Source organism: Hyla sarda, chromosome 5 (assembly GCF_029499605.1).
Source record: "Hyla sarda isolate aHylSar1 chromosome 5, aHylSar1.hap1, whole genome shotgun sequence".
NCBI classification, from domain to species: Eukaryota; Metazoa; Chordata; class Amphibia; order Anura; family Hylidae; genus Hyla; species Hyla sarda.
The window spans coordinates 190,057,075-190,076,753 of record NC_079193.1 but is presented as its reverse complement, the minus strand read 5'-3'; positions in this window follow the sequence as shown (position 1 = coordinate 190,076,753).

Genomic DNA, 19,679 nt, shown 5'->3' with positions numbered 1-19,679 from the left:
ATGTTAAGCCATCCGGACCTGGCGACTTCTTAGGGGCAAGCCCCTCGATCGCCAGTCTCACTTCCTCTTCCCTGATTTCTTCTGCCAAAACATCAAGAGAGGGGTCTACCCCTGGCTCAGGAATGGTTTCAGTCAGGAAAACCGACATCTTGTCTCGATCTAGATCCTTCCTCCCCAAGAGGTGCGAGTAGAAGGATCTGACGACCTCCAAGATCCCTGATCTGGACCGATTCAGAGATCCTGTACTATCAATCTGTCCTGAAATGACTTTACTACTCACTGACATCTTACAGTTTCTGTAAGGGTCGGGCGAGCGGTACCTCCCGTAATCCCTCTCAAAAACCAAAGATGCGTGCCTATCATACTGACACCCCATCAGCAAGGATTTCACTCTGGAGATATCCTCTCGGCTACCTCCAGTCGAGACGAGAAGCTCGAGTTTCCTCCTCAGTCCCTGATACAGGCGATACCTGTTCAGGGACCTGAGGCTCGAGAGCTGGTGGAAGAACCCCGCAACCCGCTTCTTGAATATCTCTCACCACTCTGACTTACTACTACATAGGCCCAGTAAAGGTACCTGACTCTGAAGAAAATCCTCAAAGGACTGTCTTACCTCCACTTCCTCCAGGAGGGACGAATTCAGCTTCCAGTAACCTTTACCCATCCGGGGGGTCTCTGAAATATTCAGGGAAAACAAAATCATACAGTGATCGGAGAACTCCACCTCAACCACGGACACTGCGGAAGAGACGGCTTCCTCCTTTAAATAAAACCTATCTATTCTAGACCTGCGACTACCTTGATGATAGGTGAAACCCGCGTGGCCCGAGGGGTTCCGGATGTGGGCATCCTCTAGGCGAGCTTCTCTAGCTATGCTAATCAGTGCCACACTATCACAAGTCAGCGGACCATTGGAGCCTCTCCTATCTTGGGACCTCGTGACATTATTGAGTCCCCTCCAAAGATCACCTGCCGACTCGTAAAAAGAAAGGGCTTAATCCTCATAAAGAGATCTTTACGGCCCCGCTTAGTTTGCGGGGCATAGATGTTAATGAGCCAGAGCTCCTGCCCCTTCATGAGGACATCTAGGATCAGGCACCTCCCCATTTCTAATTCAATAACCCGTCGGCATTCAACAGGAGCGGTAAAAAGGACCGCCACCCCACTATACGGCTCAGCCGCAAGAGACCAGTGGGAGGGACCGCGCCTCCACTCTCTCCTGGCTTTTACCAGGGAGGCTATATCTGACAACCTGGTCTCCTGTAAAAAGAAAATGTTGGCTTCAACGCGGCCGAGAAAATCAAAGGCTGCAAATCTAGCCGTATCAGATTTTATGCTGGCACAATTAATAGATGCCAGCGTCAATGGGGTGAGTGCCGCCATACAGGGTGATTGAGTTAGACGGCCTTCTATCCCTTACACCTTCTTCCTCTCCTTTCCCCCACCCCCATCTGAGTCAGAGGAAGACCCCTTACCCCTTTTAAGGCTGTGGGATAAATCCATCCCAGGATATTTACCTTTGGAATCCAGAGTTGCCTTTCCCCTTGAGAAACCCACCTCAGGGGTGGAAGGCTCGGCGCCCCCTTGAGGCTGCACCACTTCCCGCCCCTCTTCCTCCCCCTCAAGAGGAGGAGGCGAGATAGTATCCCCGAGGGCCTCATACCGATTCGAGAGGACGATCAGAGGGTCGGAGACTGGGATGTTCCTTTTCAGGTCTGGGGCTGTAACAGAAGAGAGGAACAGAACCTCCTTACTTTTTCCCCTTTTCCTCCTCCTCTTCTTTTTACCGTCACCATTTAGTTTCTGCCCTCCCTCCTCCTCCCCATCCACTGTTTCGTATTGGGAAGAACTGGAGGAGAGGGCAATCTCACCCTCCTCTCTGCGAATTCTCCCGACCTCCTCATCCAACTCAGTCTCACCCAAAACCTCAGATTGCTGACCAACTGAGCCCGTGCCTGGAGAGGGACCCAGAGCTACCCCTGGCACCTGGGAAATCTCCTGGACCCTCTCCAACCCCCAGCCGCCACACTTGCATAACTCCTGGCGACTGGGGGGGCAGCCGGACCAGACCCCGACACACCAGAGCCACCAGCACTTACACCACAATCATTCCTCCCATCCATGACACTCCTCCTATTCATACCACTACCATTCCTCTCATCCACAGCACTACCACTCCTCCCATCTGCACCACTACCACTCCTCTCATTCACAGCACCACTCCTCTCATCCACAGCACTTCCACTCCTCCCATTCACAGCACTACCACTCCTCCCATTCACACCACTACTCCTCTCATCCACAGTACTTCCACTCCTCCCATTCACACCATTACCACTCCTCCCATTCACACCACTACTCCTCTCATCCACAGCACTTCCACTCCTCCCATTCACAGCACTACCACTCCTCTCATTCACACCACTACTCCTCTCATCCACAGCACTTCCACTCCTCCCATTCACAGCACTACCACTCCTCCCATTCACACCACTACTCCTCTCATCCACAGAACTTCCACTCCTCCCATTCACAGCACTACCACTCCTCTCATTCACACCACTACTCCTCTCATCCACAGCACTTCCACTCCTCCCATTCACAGCACTACCACTCCTCCCATTCACACCACTACTCCTCTCATCCACAGCACTTCCACTCCTCCCATTCACAGTACTACCACTCCTCTCATCCACACAGGTATTACTAAACCCTTTCAGTGCAGTAACTTTTTCACTCTTACTTTTGGCTGAGCTGGCCGGGATAGACTGTAATGTTGCTGGTGCCGATGTCACTAACTCTGCCTCTGGCATCACATCTCTGCCACTGATGTCACTAGTTCCATCTTCTGACGTCACTTCCATGAGCAGGGCCGCCCCTCCTCCTTCACCATGTGACGTGTAGGAAATCCCCTCCCTCACAGGGGAAGTTTCCATTATGTCAGCACTTGCACTGAACGACCGCATGGACTGTCCAGCTGATGCCCGGACACTCCCCCCCCTCACAGGGGAGTGCCCTGCAGCACCAGCAATGCCCAGGGGACCGCCCCCCACTTCAAGCCTGTCCTGCCCTTCCCTACCGACAGGACAGGAGGGCTTCTCAGCATCTCCCTCCGCCATCTTGGATTTCACACTGTACCCCCCGTGCTGGCCCCGCTCCACCTCAGAAGTGGGGTCTTGCAGAGTGGGGGGCCCAGCAGCCTGTACCGACTTCTCAGCCGGCCCAGACTGCTGGAAAGGACTAAATACAAAACGGGTGACTTCACTTTCCTCTTCTTTTTGCTCCTCTGCCCTTTCTTCTTCCCTCCTTCAGGGCCCAGATCATCACCAAAAGAAAAGTTCTGGAAATGAGTGGGGGATTCCTGCAGGATGATGGCCCGGAGCACCCCGCCATCACTGTCCTCCTCGCTCTCATCAGCAGATGACACAGGTAAGGCCACCATTTGAGCAGCAGCAAGGTGGTCTTCACTGAGGGGGGGGCTAGGGGTGACACAGACAGCAGGGGCCCCACCATCCAGCACCACACTCTCCACCCTCCCCTCAGCCTCTCCGACAATCTCTGACTGTTCCACCTCCTCCTCCTCACCGCCACTACTCTCCCCATCATCCACCACCTCCTTACCTGGGGATTTCATGGCGGTGAATCTGTCCTTGTTTAGCAATTTTTCACGGAAAAGTCCACTGCCTTCCAAAAGGACCTTTCTCCTTTCTTCCAACGCCTTAATCTCTGTTTTCCGGTCTTGTATTCTCACCCTCAGCTCGGGTCGTTTTTTCTTGGGACCCCTGTCAGCCAGGTTTTGGGCCAGGCGCAAATCCTCCCTGGCTGCCTTTAGTTCTTTCCCACAGCGGTCGTACTCTGTAAACCGAGCCGTCATCCTGGAGCAATATATTTCCGTGGACTCTTTCGGGTCTCGGTTGCCCCACATCTCAACATTCTGCAGGCTTTTCTTGGCCTTCCTGCCACTAGTGGCCTTTCCACTACTCGCCGTTGCCTGGGGAGCAGGGACCACATTACTGCGGTCCCTGCTAGATTTTCTCACACAGGCCGGAAGACTGGCTGTAGTTGGCTTCTCTCCACCCCCCGCCAGCCTGGAACGGGAAGTGGAGCCCCGAGATTCCCGGGGCTCCATGCAGGGAGGCTCTCCCCAGGAGTCTGCCACCCTCCTGGGAAAAGCTGTTAGAACACCTGCCTCTGTAGTCTGCTTGGAAGTCCTGGAGAGCTCAAACAGGGACACACCCGCACGCTTCTCACACTGAACTGGTGTGTTTCACAGGAAGTGCTCTCTGCTGACACCTCTGTCCATGTCAGGAACTGTCCAGAGAAGCATAGGTTTGCAATGGGGATTTTCTCCTCTGGACAATTCCTGACACGGACAGAGGTGTCAGCAGAGAGAACTGTGGACAAGACAAAAAAGAAATTCAAAAAGAAAAGAATTTCCTCTGTAGCATAAAGCTAAAAAGTACTGGAAGGGTAAAGATTTTTTAATAGTAGTCATTTACAAATCTGTTTAACTTTCTGGCACCAGGTGATTAAAAAAACATCTATATAAACTCAAATTATAAAAGATATTAATTTGGTAATTTACGGAATTTTTTCCCATTCCAGGTGTGGAACCTAAACTTAGAACCTTCCTACATTTTTAAATTGACATGGCAAAAACAGCCATTGGGCCTCTTCTGCTCCTCTCTGGCAGGCAGTGATGCATCTAGTGTGCGGCACACCTGCTAGCTACAGGCTACTGCAGTGTTTTGGCAAATATTGGGTTGATGGAACAGCCTTCTAGCATCTGATTATTTGTCACTTTAAAAATACCATTCCAATAAGCTGCATTTGGATCAGAGAATGTGACCTTAAAGGGGTACTCCGCCCCTAGACATCTTATCCCCTATTCAAAGGAGCTGCTGCTGCTGGGGACCCCCGGGATCACCCTGCTATCATTACTGCACAGAGCGAGTTTGCTCTGTGCGTAATGACGGGCGATACAGGGGACGTAGCAGCGTGACGTCATGGCTCCGCCCCTTGTGACATCACAGCCCACCCCCTTAATGCAAGTCTATGGCAGGGGCGTGATGACTGCCACGCCCCCTCCCATAGACTCGTATTGAGGGGGTGGGCCGTGACGTCACGGGGGGGGCAGAGCTGTGATGTAATGATGCTCCGGCCCCTGTATTGCCCGTCATTACGTGCAGAGCGAACTCGCTCTGTGCAGTAATGAAAGCAGGGTGCCGCAGCGGTGATTCCAGGGTCCCAAGCAGCGGGACCGCGGCGATCTGACATCTTATCCCCTATCCTTTGCATAGGGGATAAGATGTCTAGGGGCGGAGTGCCCCTTTAAAGGGGTACTCCAGTGGGAAACATTTTTTTTTTTAAATCAACTGGTGCCAGAACATTAAACTGATTTGTAAAGTACTTCTAATTAAAAAATCTTAATCCTTCCAGTACTTAGTGCGCCTGTGAGGCCTGCAACTATATCAGTCAACTCAGGTGGGGCTTACAGCCTGCCTCCCTCCTCCCATTGTATGTGTGCTCAACCACACTGGAGGGTACCTGGGAGGAGGCTGTGAGTTGGCCTAGTGCTACTGTAATTGCCCACTGGCCCCTGGTTTTGCTTATCATGCACAGGTAGGTTTAGTGTTAGGTCCTGTGCCATTTGAGAAACCTTGGCGTTGGTGTGCGGGCTCTGGTGTGTCCTTCATATAAGGATATACTGGCTAATGTCTCAATTTTAACATCAGTGTTGAGGGTTAGCCAATGTCATTGTTTACATCTACCACAGTAGTGCACCTAAATTTCTGTATCCTTCCAGTACTTATCAGCTGCTGCATACTATAGAGGAATGTCTTTTCTTTTTGAATTTCTTTTCTATCTGACCACATCGTTCTCCGCTGATACCTCTGTCCATGTCAGGAACTGTCCAGAGCAGGAACAAATCCCCATAGCAAACCTATCCTGCTCTGGACAGTTCCTGACATGGACAAAGGTGTCAGCAGAGAGCACTGTGGTCAGCCAGAAAAGAACTATACAACTTCCTCTGTAGTATTCAGCAGCTGGAAGGTTTAAGATTTTTTATAGAAGTAATTTACAAATCTCTTTAACTTTTAAATTTCCATAAATGTCCCTGTTTGTTGCATCTGAAACATGCTTAAGTTCTCTCTTGTATGTGTAGCTTTAAGAGCTATTCTAGTGTCACTTTCTGTGGAGTCCCACAAATGTTTCTTTATTCTCTGGATATATCTATGAGCTTGGCCATTACAATTTCTAGTGTCAATTCTTAGTGTTGAGCGGCATAGGCCATATTCGAATTCGCGAATATTCGCGAATATATGGACGAATATTCGTCATATATTCGCGAATATTCGCATATTCGTTATATCCTCGTTTTATTTTCGCATATGCGAAGTCGCGTATGCGAAAATTAACATATGTGAAAATTAGCATATACAAAATTAGCGTGCGCGAAAATTCGCTTATGCGAAAATTAGCATATGCTAATTTTCGCATATGCAAATTTTCGCACGCCAGTCTCACACAGTAGTATTAGCGCCTTCTTTACACCACACAAGCTGGAAGCAGAGAGGGGTGATCACTGTGATGTGTACTGTGAAGAAAAAAAAAAAAAAAAAAAACGAATATTCGTAATTACGAATATATAGCGCTATATTCGCAAAATTCGCGAATTCGCGAATATGCGATATTCGCGAATAATATTCGAATTGCGAATATTCGCGAGCAACACTATCAATTCTTCCTCAGGCCTTGTCTCCAGCACATTATTCAGAGCAGTGTATGACTCAGGTAAGCTGCATAGCACTATGGCTGTAACATGGCTGTCTTTTATACTGACTGACCTCAATTGTGCAATCACCTCAAGCAATGTATTTATATGCTCATGAATATCCTTTTCTTTACTAAGCCTTATATTGTTCAGTTTCCTTAGCAGAAATAACTTGCTATTGAAACTGGATCTTTCATGTAGCTTTTGCAATGCATCCCACATGTTCTCATCATTCCATGGCTCAGATGGTCATTCTCCATTAATAAGCTTGTAGTGGCTCTTGCATAACTTTTTTTGTCCCACTCCAGATTACTGATGTGTGGTCTTTCTGTAGTAATAATCTCCCACAAGCCTTCTCTAGATAGTAACATCTCCAATTTAACCACTTGGTGACTGCCTGTAGACTCTAAGCCTCGGCTCTGCTTTTTTCTTCTGTAACTGTGGCTACTGTCAGTCCCAGTTACAGGGGAAGTCAGTAATAATTAATATGCATTTAAGTGAGAAAATGTTCCTTAAGGGTCTATTCACACATACAGTATTCTGTGCAGATTTGATGCGCAGGATTTCAAGCTGTGTTCGGTTATTCAGTTTACATTGAAATCTGCAGCAGAAAAGGGTCTATTCACACGTACAGTATTCTATGCAGATTTGATGCACAGATTTGATGTGCAGGATTTCAAACTGTGTTCAGTCATTCAGTTTACATTGAAATCTTCTGCAGAAAATCCTGCACATCAAATCTGTGCAGAATACTGTACATGTGAATAGACCCTAAAGGTCTTCTATGACCTTCTGGGGCACAAAATGCAAATCAAAACATGTGCATACATATAAAAGTGAAAATAAATAAATAATTCACATGGCATAACCTACGCCCCCAGTACCGGCCTGGGTAACGGCTTAAGTCACCTACAGAAAACATTCTAGAGGGCAAAACCTCTATGTACTTATAAATGATGCCTGACAGAGCCTGGGTAACTGTCCATAAGGGCCATCCATGCACTTTTTACAGGATCTTTGTTCAGAATTCATGGTCCCTAAATGGAGCTACCATATGGCTACAGTGTATCAACCTTTTCCTTCCTACCTTTTTTGCCTCCTCCGTTGCTGCGTTTGTCAAGTGTGTTTTTTTACCTAAAGAACTTCCTGTTGATGTCATCCATGTCACAGGGGTCGGCTGTGCTGAAATCACAGTCAGCATTAATAGCCTCCTGCTCTATACCCTCCTCTCTGATTATAGATGGTCCTACTCTACCAATGGGCAGGGAAATACAGCTTTAACCATGTAATGGTTGTATGTCCTTCCACACAGCTCTGTTCTCTAAGCATTCTAAAGAAAACAGCATATTTGTAAAATTTTTATTAACAATACCGTTTTCATGAATTTTAAAGGGGTACTCTGCCCCTGGCATCTTATCCCCTACCCAAAGGATAGGGGATAAGATGTTAGATCGCCGCGGTCCCGCTGCTGGGGACCCCGGGGATCGCCACTGCGGCACCCCACCATCATTACTGCACAGAGCGAGTTCGCTCTGTGCGTAATGACGGGCGATACAGGGGCCGGAGCAGCGTGACATCATGGCTCCGCCCTTCATGACATCATGGTCCGTCCCCTTAATGCAAGTCTATGGCAGGGGGCGGGCCGTGACGTCATGAGGGATGGAGTATTGACGGGGCAGGCCGTGACGTCATGAGGGACGGAGCCGTGAAGTAACGATGCTCCGGCCCCTGTATTGCCCGTCATTACGTGCAGAGCGATCTTGCTCTGTGCAGTAATGATAGAGCAGTGCTGCAGCAGCGATCCCCGGGGTCCCCAGCAGCGGGACCGCGGTGATCTGACATCTTATCCCCTATCCTTTGGATAGGGGATAAGATGTCTAGGGGCGGAGTACCCCTTTAAGTGGTGTTGTCCATTAAAGGTAGACAATGCTTTTATTAATAGAATCTGTCTTTACTGCCCTCAATAATATAATGCATATTACGTTAAATACTCATAAATCATTTCTTATTTTCTTCCACTCAATTGGTTCTTTCTAGATAACTTGTAAAGGTTAGGGTCTGGACTTCGCTTAGGAGGGAAGATGTGAATCAGAGAGACAGGGCTAAGAGATTAGCAGCTTAGGGGGTTCTCAGATATAAAAGACAATAATGGGTTCTGATGCATTTGGTGTTATGATTGTCCTATTTTGAAGATCATTGTTTTTTATTTTGAGTTATCCATATCTCTAAATGTGAAGTATTAAAAACACATGTTGCTTAGGCTTTCCCATAGGCCATTCGTACATAACAGCCCATAACACTGATGAAATCCTAACTTAAAACATCTGTTTATTGATGTATTTTTTTCCATTGAACTTCTGCTGATACAATAAACAATATTTGTTGAGGCAAAATGTAAGCTGAATAATCCTTATCAAACAGCCATACTAAAAAAAAAAATGTCTTATAAACAGTGCCCCACACAAATGGATAACACAGAAGGCTTTAGCCATAACTGGGCTACTTCGCTGACAAATGAGATGGGGTTCTCTCTAGGCTACTCTCCTCCTTCTGTCAATGAAGCATTGACTATGTTTGTATTTGGCCATTATTTCCTACAAATTGAGGTCAAAATACATTGTGCCCGTCAGCAGCTAGAAGCTCAAGGACCTAAGCTGAGGGAGTCTGTGAGAAAGGGGGAGGGGGGCATGAGGACAGGTTTGGGGTAGGAGCAGAAGTCTGAGAAAGGGGCCACAGGCAATAGTCTATATTAGACTAGGTTTATACTGTATTTACACTTTCCATCACCGGTATCCGTTGACATTCCACTGAGAATGGGATGCTGATATAATATGTTGCGAACAGCAGCAGGTGCCATTTATTTTAGCAACCCAAACTGAGTCACCTAGTAAAGCACAGAAGACTACTATTAAGTCCAGAATATAGCCAGTTTAGTGTATAAAGCCAGAATGGAGTGACTAGGTGACTCAATTCGGGTCATTGAACTAATTGGCACCCACTTCTCTCTGTCATCCTGTTCTCATTACCAACAAATACCATTGAAAGGGGAGCCAATGGAAAGCTGTGTATTGGAGTCTTTTAGTCTAATTTGGGTGTCTGAAATAATTCTTTACTTTGGCCGGAGACCATCATTTTCTACTTTTGCCCTAATGTGATCTCTGTCCCCATACTTAGGTTCTATTATGGAGCATGGTATTTGGGGGGGTATTGGGCACTGTGAAGGCATACTAATGGGGACACATGGTGAAGCAACAGGCATAGTATTGGTGGTAGCAGCAGAACAGCAGTATTATAAGCTGTCCTTCTGTAGAGGATGGACATGGCTGCTAAATATGTCTTAGTATAGTCTTCAAGAGAAGTCATTGCATGCAGACATGTCAAATGTTTTAATTGGTCAGGGACTCGTGCTGAGACCCCACCCACTGTTAGCGCTTGGACAGAAAGGTATAGTCCGACATTTGGACAGAAAGGTATAGTCTACTAGTAACTATGATCTGTACATTTTCAATGCATACTGTTACTTTGCGGGACTTCCTGTGCCCTAAAATCCTTCAAATGAACAGTATGGCCCAGATTTATCAAACTGTGTGAGAGAAAAAATTGAGAGATTTTCCCACAGTAACCAATCACAGCTCAGCTAACGAGCTCTGATAAAGTAAAAGCTGATCTGTGATTGGTTGCTTCTCTACTTTTTCTCTCAGACAGTTTGATAAATCTGGGCCATGTATGTTTGTAACTGGATATAATTTAGCAGACTATCTTTAGTTCATTAAACTAAATGGGCATGGCTTGGGTAATCACCGTATATGTCAGTATACCTTCCGGTTGGTATGTCAACTAATATCCTATATGTTTTACATTTCAAATGAATCTCAAGATATGTTTACATAAGGACACGTATACTGTATTTTCAATTCCAAATTATGATTTTTAAAAGACTAGATTTTTTTTATCGTCACAGAGCTTTAGATCCAGTATAAAGCTGAGATTGGACTTCTTTTCCCAATTCTTTACAGCAGATTGCTATTTCCAATGTTTACTTACCTAGTTAATGGGGTAAAAGGCTCCTGGATATTTATTGCCGAGAATTGTGGGCATAACAGTTCCTGGATGCAAGATCTGTGTTCGGTAACTAAGCTGACTACTGAATGTGTAACCACTTGGCTGGAGTCCCTTGTCTATTCAGACTCACAAATATCTTACTAAACAGCTCTGCTGAAACTCATCTAGTTGTTCTACATGTCATGTGTGCAATGACAGAGAGCATTGCTTTATATGGGAATTGTCTGCTAAATCTAGAGAGTTTTAATAAAGCTACATTTGTACACATCTTAGTGAATTCTTATAAATACATAAGCTGGGTAAATTCATTTTTGTTTTTCGTTCCCTACAGATCAATATTGAGAATATTTACCATAGAGATAATACATGCTCCTCCTAAACCAGGGGTCAGAAACTCCCAGAACGAAATTTTGCGGCCCGCATTAGGGAGCTGGAATTTGTATCTCCCAACGCCCGGGACATGCAGTTCCGGGCGCCCGGCAAGTGATTTCTTCAGGCATTTAACCCTGCTTCGGGCAAGCAGGGCTAAATGCTAGAAGACCTCCCACACTTTGGCAAACACTGCTTTATGGGGCCCGGTGCACATATGACAGGGCAACCAGTCTTGCCCCGTCACTAAACTGCTACTTACATCTGCCTGCGGAGACTTCTTGGCGGAGGTGCGCGTGGTGAGTGACGTCATCGCAAGCACCGTGCAAGGATGCTGACGTCCTGTGCAGCGCGTGCAATGATGTCACTTTTAGCGTGCACCTCCTCCAGGAAATCCCCACAGGCAGATGTAAGTAGCGCTGTCCAGGTGGGGAATCTGTGCTGCGGTTACCTAATGTGGAGAAACTGTGCTGCGCTACCTAATGTGGGGAAACTGTGCTATGGCTACCTAATGTGGGGAATCTGTGCTAAGGCTACCTAATGTGGGGAATCTGTGCTAAGGCTACCTAATGTGGGGAAACTGTGCTACGGCTATTTAATGTGGGGAATCTATGCTAAGGCTACCTAATGTGGGGAATCTGTGCGAAGGCTACCTAATGTGGGGAAACTGTGCTATGGCTACCTAATGTGGGGGAAACTATGATACCTAATGTGGGGAAACTGCTACCCTCCTAATGTGGGGAAACTGCTGCCTACCTAATGCTTCCCCCCCGAGCAGTAGAACCCCCATCATCTGTCAGCTCATGCTATTACCACAGGGGGGGTAGGGGGGATGGGAGGGTGTTGCTGGTGGATGATGGGGGTACTACTGCTGGTGGGGGGTGTTGCTGGTGGATGATGGGGGTGCTACTGCTGGTGGGGGGTGTTGCTGGTGGATGATGAGGGGCGCATTATGGTGGCATTATATGTGAGGGGTGCTTGATGGGGGCATTATATGTGAGGGACGCATGCGGCCCAGCCTCACCCACCCACTACCTCCAGTGGCCCTCAGATAATTTGAATTTAAGACCCCTGTTCTAAAGGAATGATTTGAGCCAGAGGCTGGTTGTCCTTGTTTCTAAGGGTCTATTCACACGGGCGGAATTTCCACCGGCGGTATTCCACCTTAAATTAAAGCCCATACAGTGTATGGGGTTTCATTTCAGGTGGAATATCGCTGGTGGAAATTCCACAAGTGTGAATAGAGCCTTATACTGAATAGTCAATGTCTGCCTTAAAGGGGTACTCTGGTGGAAAACATTTTTCTTCAAATCAACTGGTTCCAGAAAGTTAAAAAGATTTGTAAATTACATCTAATATAAAATCTTAATCCTTCCAGTACTTATCAGTACTGTGTCAGTACTGTGTCAGGAACTGTCCAGGGCAGGAAAGGTTTGCTATGGCGATTTGCTTCTGCTCTGGACAGTCCCTGACACGGACAGAAGTGTCAGCAGAGGGCACTGTAGTCAGACTAAAAAAGAACAACTCAACTTCCTCTGGTGCATACAGCAGCTGATACGTAGTGGAAGGATTACGATTTTTTAATAGAAGTATTTTACAAATCTGATTAACTTTCTGGAATCAGTTGATTTGAAAAAAAAAATTCCACCAGAGTACCCCTTTAAGAATATCCCCTTTTTCCATATGATTCATTATAATTGCTGCAAAGTGGTGCTGGTTCTGGTTCTGTAAACAAACTAGTATAACACCAATATAAAGCTATGATAGGTAGGTAACTAGCGAGCTAAGGAGATAGGTAGCTAGCTAAGTAAGTAGGTAGGTAGCCAGGCAGGTACATAGGTAGCTATTTAGGCAAGAATTAGTTCTATACATAGGTAGGCAGCTATATAGGTACATAGGTAGGTAGGTAGCCAGGTAGGTATATGGGTACCTACCTACTTATATAGGTAAAGGTAAATATACTCAATACCCACTTCCACTTAGGGATGTACTCACTTTTGTTGCCAAGGTTTAGACATTAATAGCTGTGTAATACAATACAGAAATTTAGGTGCACTACTGTGGTAGATGTATACAATGACATTGGCTATCCCTCAACACTGATGTTAAAATTGAGACATTCGCCAGTGTATCCTTATATGAAGGACACACCAGAGCCTGCACACCAACGCCAAGGTTTCTCAAATGGCGCGGGACCTAACGCTAACCTACCTGTGCGCAATAAGCAAAAAAACAGGGGCCAGTGAGCAATTACAGCAGCACTAGGCCGACATGCAGCCTGCTCCCAATTCCCTCCAGTGTGACTGAGAACACAAACAATGGGAGGAGGGAGAGAGGCTACAAGCCCCACACAAGTTGGCTGATATAGGTGCATGGCCTCACAGGTGCAACCTTAATGCTGCCTGGAAAATTTTCAAGGCGCATTAACATATGGAGTTTACACACCTCCAAGTATACATTTTTAAACAACAACAAAAAACATGGTCTCAAATGGCTGGAGGTGCTCAACCCCAAATGCAGTTGTGCATTTATACTGGGGGAGCAGATCCTGCCCTTATAGTCCATTGCTAGGGGCGATCCCCAGCATAAAAATGCATACAATGGAGGATGCCTGCAGCAGACTACAAGTGCCACAATAGAATCCTACACCAGATAAGCAGTGTGGATGTGTAACAATTAGAATAATACAATACAGAAATTTAGGTGCACTACTGTGGTAGATGTATACAATGACATTGGCTATCCCTCAACACTGATGTTAAAATTGAGACATTCACCAGTGTATCCTTATATGAAGGACACACCAGAGCCCGCACACCAACGCCAAGGTTTCTCAAATGGCGCGGGACCCAACGCTAACCTACCTGTGCGTAATAAGCAAAAAACCAGGGGCCAGTGGGTAATTACAGCAGCATTAGGCCGACATGCAGCCTGCTCCCAGTTCCCTCCAGTGTGACTGAGCACACATACAATGGGAGGAGGGAGAGAGGCTACAAGCCCCACCCAAGTTGGCTGATATAGGTGCATGGCCTCACAGGTGCAACCTTAATGCTGCCTGGAAAATTTTCAAGGCACATTAACATATGGAGTTTACACACCTCCAAGTATACATTTTTAAACAACAACAAAAAACATGGTCTCAAATGGCTGGAGGTGCTCAACCCCAAATGCAGTTGTGCATTTATACTGGGGGAGCAGATCCTGCCCTTATAGTCCATTGCTAGGGGCGATCCCCAGCATAAAAATGCATACAATGGAGGATGCCTGCAGCAGACTACAAGTGCCACAATAGAATCCTACACCAGATAAGCAGTGTGGATGTGTAACAATTAGAATAATACAATACAGAAATTTAGGTGCACTACTGTGGTAGATGTATACAATGACATTGGCTATCCCTCAACACTGATGTTAAAATTGAGACATTCACCAGTGTATCCTTATATGAAGGACACACCAGAGCCCGCACACCAACGCCAAGGTTTCTCAAATGGCGCGGGACCTAACGCTAACCTACCTGTGCGTAATAAGCAAAAAACCAGGGGCCAGTGGGTAATTACAGCAGCATTAGGCCGACATGCAGCCTGCTCCCAGTTCCCTCCAGTGTGACTGAGCACACATACAATGGGAGAAGGGAGAGAGGCTACAAGCCCCACCCAAGTTGGCTGATATAGGTGCATGGCCTCACAGGTGCAACCTTAATGCTGCCTGGAAAATGTTCAAGGTGCATTAACATATGGAGTTTACACACCTTCAAGTATAAATTTTTAGCTGTGTGTTGAGTTATTTTGAAGGGACACAACATTAAACATTATTACACAGGCTGTGCACTCAATACTACATTGTAGAAGAGTGTCATTTCTTCAGCGTTGTCTCATGAAAAGATGTAATAAAGTATTTTCAAAAATGTGAGGGGTGTACTCACGTATGTGAAGTACTGTATATGACCGCATATCTATGACATTGACATCTGCCTACCGTATTTTTCGCCGTATAAGACGCACTTTTTCTTCCCCAAAACTGGGGGGGGGGGGCGGGGTTGGGGGGAAGTAGGTGGGTCTTATACGGCCAATGCACACCTATCGGGTTGGTCCCGGCAGCCATCAACGGCTGGGACCCGCGGCTAATACAGGACATCACCGTTCGCGGTGATGCCCTGTTTTCACCCTTCAGATGCGGCGATCAAAGGTGACCGCCGCGTCTGAAGCGAAAGTGACACTAACCCGGCTGCTCAGTCGGGCTGTTCGGAAGCGCTGTGGTGAAATTGCGGCGTTCCGAACAGCTTACAGGACACCGGGAGGGAACTTACCTGCCTCCTCGGCGTCTGCTCCGGGCCGGGATCCCCTGCATGGCCGGCGCTCTCCTTCGACGTCATCACGTCATCGGGCACGCCGTCCCGTCATCCAATAGGAGCGGCGTGCGTAGCGACTTGATGATGGCGACGGAGAGCGTGGATCCCGGGGAAGAAGACGTCCGGAGCATCGGGGACACCACGAGGACGACAGCGGTGGAGCAACATCCAGGGCAGCGGTGACGAGCGGTGACGGGTCCGGAGGGGCGGGGACAAGTGAGTACTACCTCCTATCCAGTGGTCTTCAACCTGCAGACCTCCAGATGTTGCAAAACTACAACTCCCAGCCGTTGGTTGTCCGGGCATGCCGGGAGTTGTACTTTTGCAACATCTGGAGGTCCGCAGGTTGAAGATCACTGTTGGGTTCAGAATCTTTTTTTTTCTAGATTTTGCACCTTTAAAATTGGGTGCGTCTTATATGCCTATGCATCCTATAGGGCAAAAAATACGGTACTTACTCTATTGATTGGTTTCATTTTAACACCTAGCAACCCCTGTTTGCATCATTACTACTGATATATTGGGCAGCTGTGATTTCTTTATATGAGCAAGGGTAATAGAAGGGTGATAATCTCCTGAATCCATTATAGACGAGTGTGTTAGAAGGTGTTAGGAAAATCAGTTTCTTATTCTCCACCAGCCATCCCCTATGCAGTAAGCTTCACATACAGATGTCCAATTTGCATGTTTTAACTGCAGTGTTCAGTATCCAGGATACTGGCAAATAAAATGAATATATGCTTGGATAGCTGCCATAGATCTGTAATATATTTTTTTTTACTAACTTTGCCAACTAAATTGTCAGTGTTAAACTAAGAACACATAATTCAAAACATGTTTACTCTGTAGTCTGATATATACATTGTCATTGATCACCTCTTAGGATCAACTTAGAATCTATGCATACACATAAAGAGACTAATATGATTAGGAATGCTATAAAGCATTTTCTTGAACCTATATAAAAACACAAATATTTCTCATAAACTTATATTAAAATGCTTTCTTTATTACCAACTGGTATTTCACAATCCATTGTTTCAATAAAGAAACTCACATTAATGAGTCATCCATTGTCTCCCTTATGTTGATATGGACAAAGCTGACTTAAAGAGCTATCACATTATCATGGGATTTTATGTCAATATACTTACAGCTTACACCCATTGGATCACTTGGCCATGCAATGATGTCACTGTAGAAACATTACATACCGTATTATTACATATTTAGCATTACTGTTACTATAAAGTAAAAGCCAGATTGCCAGATTCTTCATTCCAGAATCATTTAACACAAGTCACCCCCTCCTGTTTTTGGACTTACTTGAGTCCAGGGGAATAATGTGGGAAGCTGACTTTGTACATTATTGTCAATTTAATAATTGGTTTGACAGTGAATACCAAAAAATGCACAAATATTCCAAATCTGTTAGAGAATAACATCTGCCTAGTTGTAATGTGATTCATAAGGGAGGTTTGTCATTCCAGAACATTAGGGGATTCAATTCCATTTCCTGAGGTTACTAAGGAGAGAAAAAATTGACATAACTGGGAAAAGGATCAATAGGATTTTCAAGAAGAGTTGTTAGACTCACCGCAGTCGACTGGCACTCGGGAGGAAGTAGATCCACTGGACCACAGTAGTCTGGAACATGAGAGGTCATAGATCTGCTGGACCTGTGTGCCAGGGAGCGGAGTCTAAGGTGCCGCTGGTTTTCACCAGAGCCCGCCGCAAAGCGGGATGATCTTGCTGAGGTAGGCGGCACCCAGGTGTCTACCTCTGGCACAACTTGACCACACAGGCAGCTAAGGTGATGCAAGTTACGGAAGGGAAGAGACAGGACATAGTCAGGATAGTAGGAGGTCAGGGCAGGCGGCACATGAGCGTAAACAGGGACGTAGCAGAAGGTCAGTAGGCAAGCGGCAAGATACATGGTCAAGTCACAGAATACTAGGTCTGGTACATGGCATGGAAACACAATATAACGCTTTCACTAAGGCATTGGGGCAAACAAAGATCCGGCAGAGTAATGTGGGAGGTGCAGAAACTTATAAGTGTGTGTCAGGTGCAAACCATAATTACGGTCGCACTGGCCCTTTAAATCTAAGAGCTCCGACACGCGCGCACCCTAGGAGGCGGGGGCACACGTGCCGGAGCTGTGAGGAAGAAGCAGAGGACTGAGGTGAGTGACAGGCTGGGGTTCGCATGCGGGCACATCCCACGATGCGAATCCCAGCCCCGCCAGCTGGGGAAGGAGGTACTGCCGGAGCGCTAGTTGTCACAAGAGTATACTAGAAGAAAGTATTTCTGATTTTATATGGAAATGTTCTTAAGATTTTAAGGGGTACTCCAGTGGAATATTTTTTATTTATTTTTATTAACTGATGCCGAAAAGTTTAACAGATTTGTAAATTACTTCTATTTAAATGAACTATTAATTGAAAAGAACTATACAACTTCTTCTGCAGCAAACAGCAGCTGATAAGTACTGGAAGGTTTAACCCTCTTTCAACAGTTGATAAAAATAAAAGTGTTTTCCACTGGAGTACCCCTTTAACATAAGTATAATAGAAGCTATCTCTTATTCCAGTCTATACAATGTAAAATCCACCTCTCCAACTTATATGTTTGCTCCAGTAACAAGAAATTACTTGGTGACCAGAAAAATGTAAGTAGAAGGTTTCATAACAAAATAAATAGAGAGTGTCCATGCAAAGCAACATCTTATGAACACAAGACATACTCTAACATTTTGGAACAGTTAAAGGGGTACTCACGTAGAAAAAATTTTTTTAAAATCAAATAATGCCAGAAAGTTAAACAGATTTATAAATCATCAGAGATAAAGTGCTATGTCCGGCACTGCTGCTGATACCAACACGGACTTAGGCTGTGGGATGTTTTGGAGTGTTCACCGAAGTGAGGGTGGTGCTCTGACTTGTAATAGCAAATCACATATCTTAGTATAGAAGAAAAGTGAAAAAAAGTCGGCAGACTCACCATGGACTTCTTTTTCAGGGTTGTTTCTTTATTGCATACTCACATATAAAATTGGTGCAGAGGGGGGAGAGGGATCACAGTGGTGGGTATTCACTGTCTGGCCACAGAATCTGTTTCACTCAATACTCAAGCTTCTTCTGGCCTAAATCACTTCTATTAAAAAATCGTAATCCTTCCAGTACTTTTTAGGGGCTGTATACTAAAGAGAAATCCAAAAAAGAAATGCATTTCCTCTGATGTCATGACCACAGCGCTCTCTGCTGACCTCTGCTGTCCATTTTAGGAACTGTCCAGAGCAGCATATGTTTGCTATGGGGATTTTCTTCTGCTCTGGACAGTTCCTGAAATGGACAGCAGAGGTCAGCAGAGAGCACTGTGGTCAGGACATCAGAGGAAATGCATTTCTTTTTTGGATTTCTCTTTAGTATACAGCCCCTAAAAAGTACTGGAAGGATTATGATTTTTTAATAGAAGTGATTTACAAATCTGTTTAACTTTGCGGCACCAGTTGATTTAAAAAAAAAGTTTTCCATGGGAGTACCCCTTTAAGTTCAACTTGTCATTGACTGGAGTTTGTTAGCATAACTTTAGCCCATAAAATAAAGCTTTTATTATTTACTTCACTGCAACAAATTGCCAAACTCACCTAGCTACAAATGATATAAGGAATACAATATATAATACTCCTGATAAGAGACAAATGTAACATCCGTGCTCCGGCCAGACATGCTGGCCGTGAGCGCTCTGTCATGTCCCGGCTGCGTGCAGGGCTGGGATTCGCAAGCAGGCGTGTCACTCACCTTCCTATCCTCGCAGCCCCTGTGCGTGTGCCCCCGCCTCGTAGGGCGAGCACGCCGGAGCTCTCGCTCTTAAAGGGCCAGTGCTCATTTTGTCAAGTGTCCACCTGCACCCTGGTCCTTAAATATCAGCTCCTCCCTTGGTTCCCTGCCGGAACGTGTGCTGCAGACGGCACGTGCTCTATTCATCTCTATGGGAGTGCTGAAAAAAACCTAAGTACAGCACTCGGGCATCAACGGGGCTCCCATAGAAATGAATGGAGCATGTACCGTTTACCACTAGACAACACATGCTCCTCACTGACAGGTGTGGTCCCCTCCT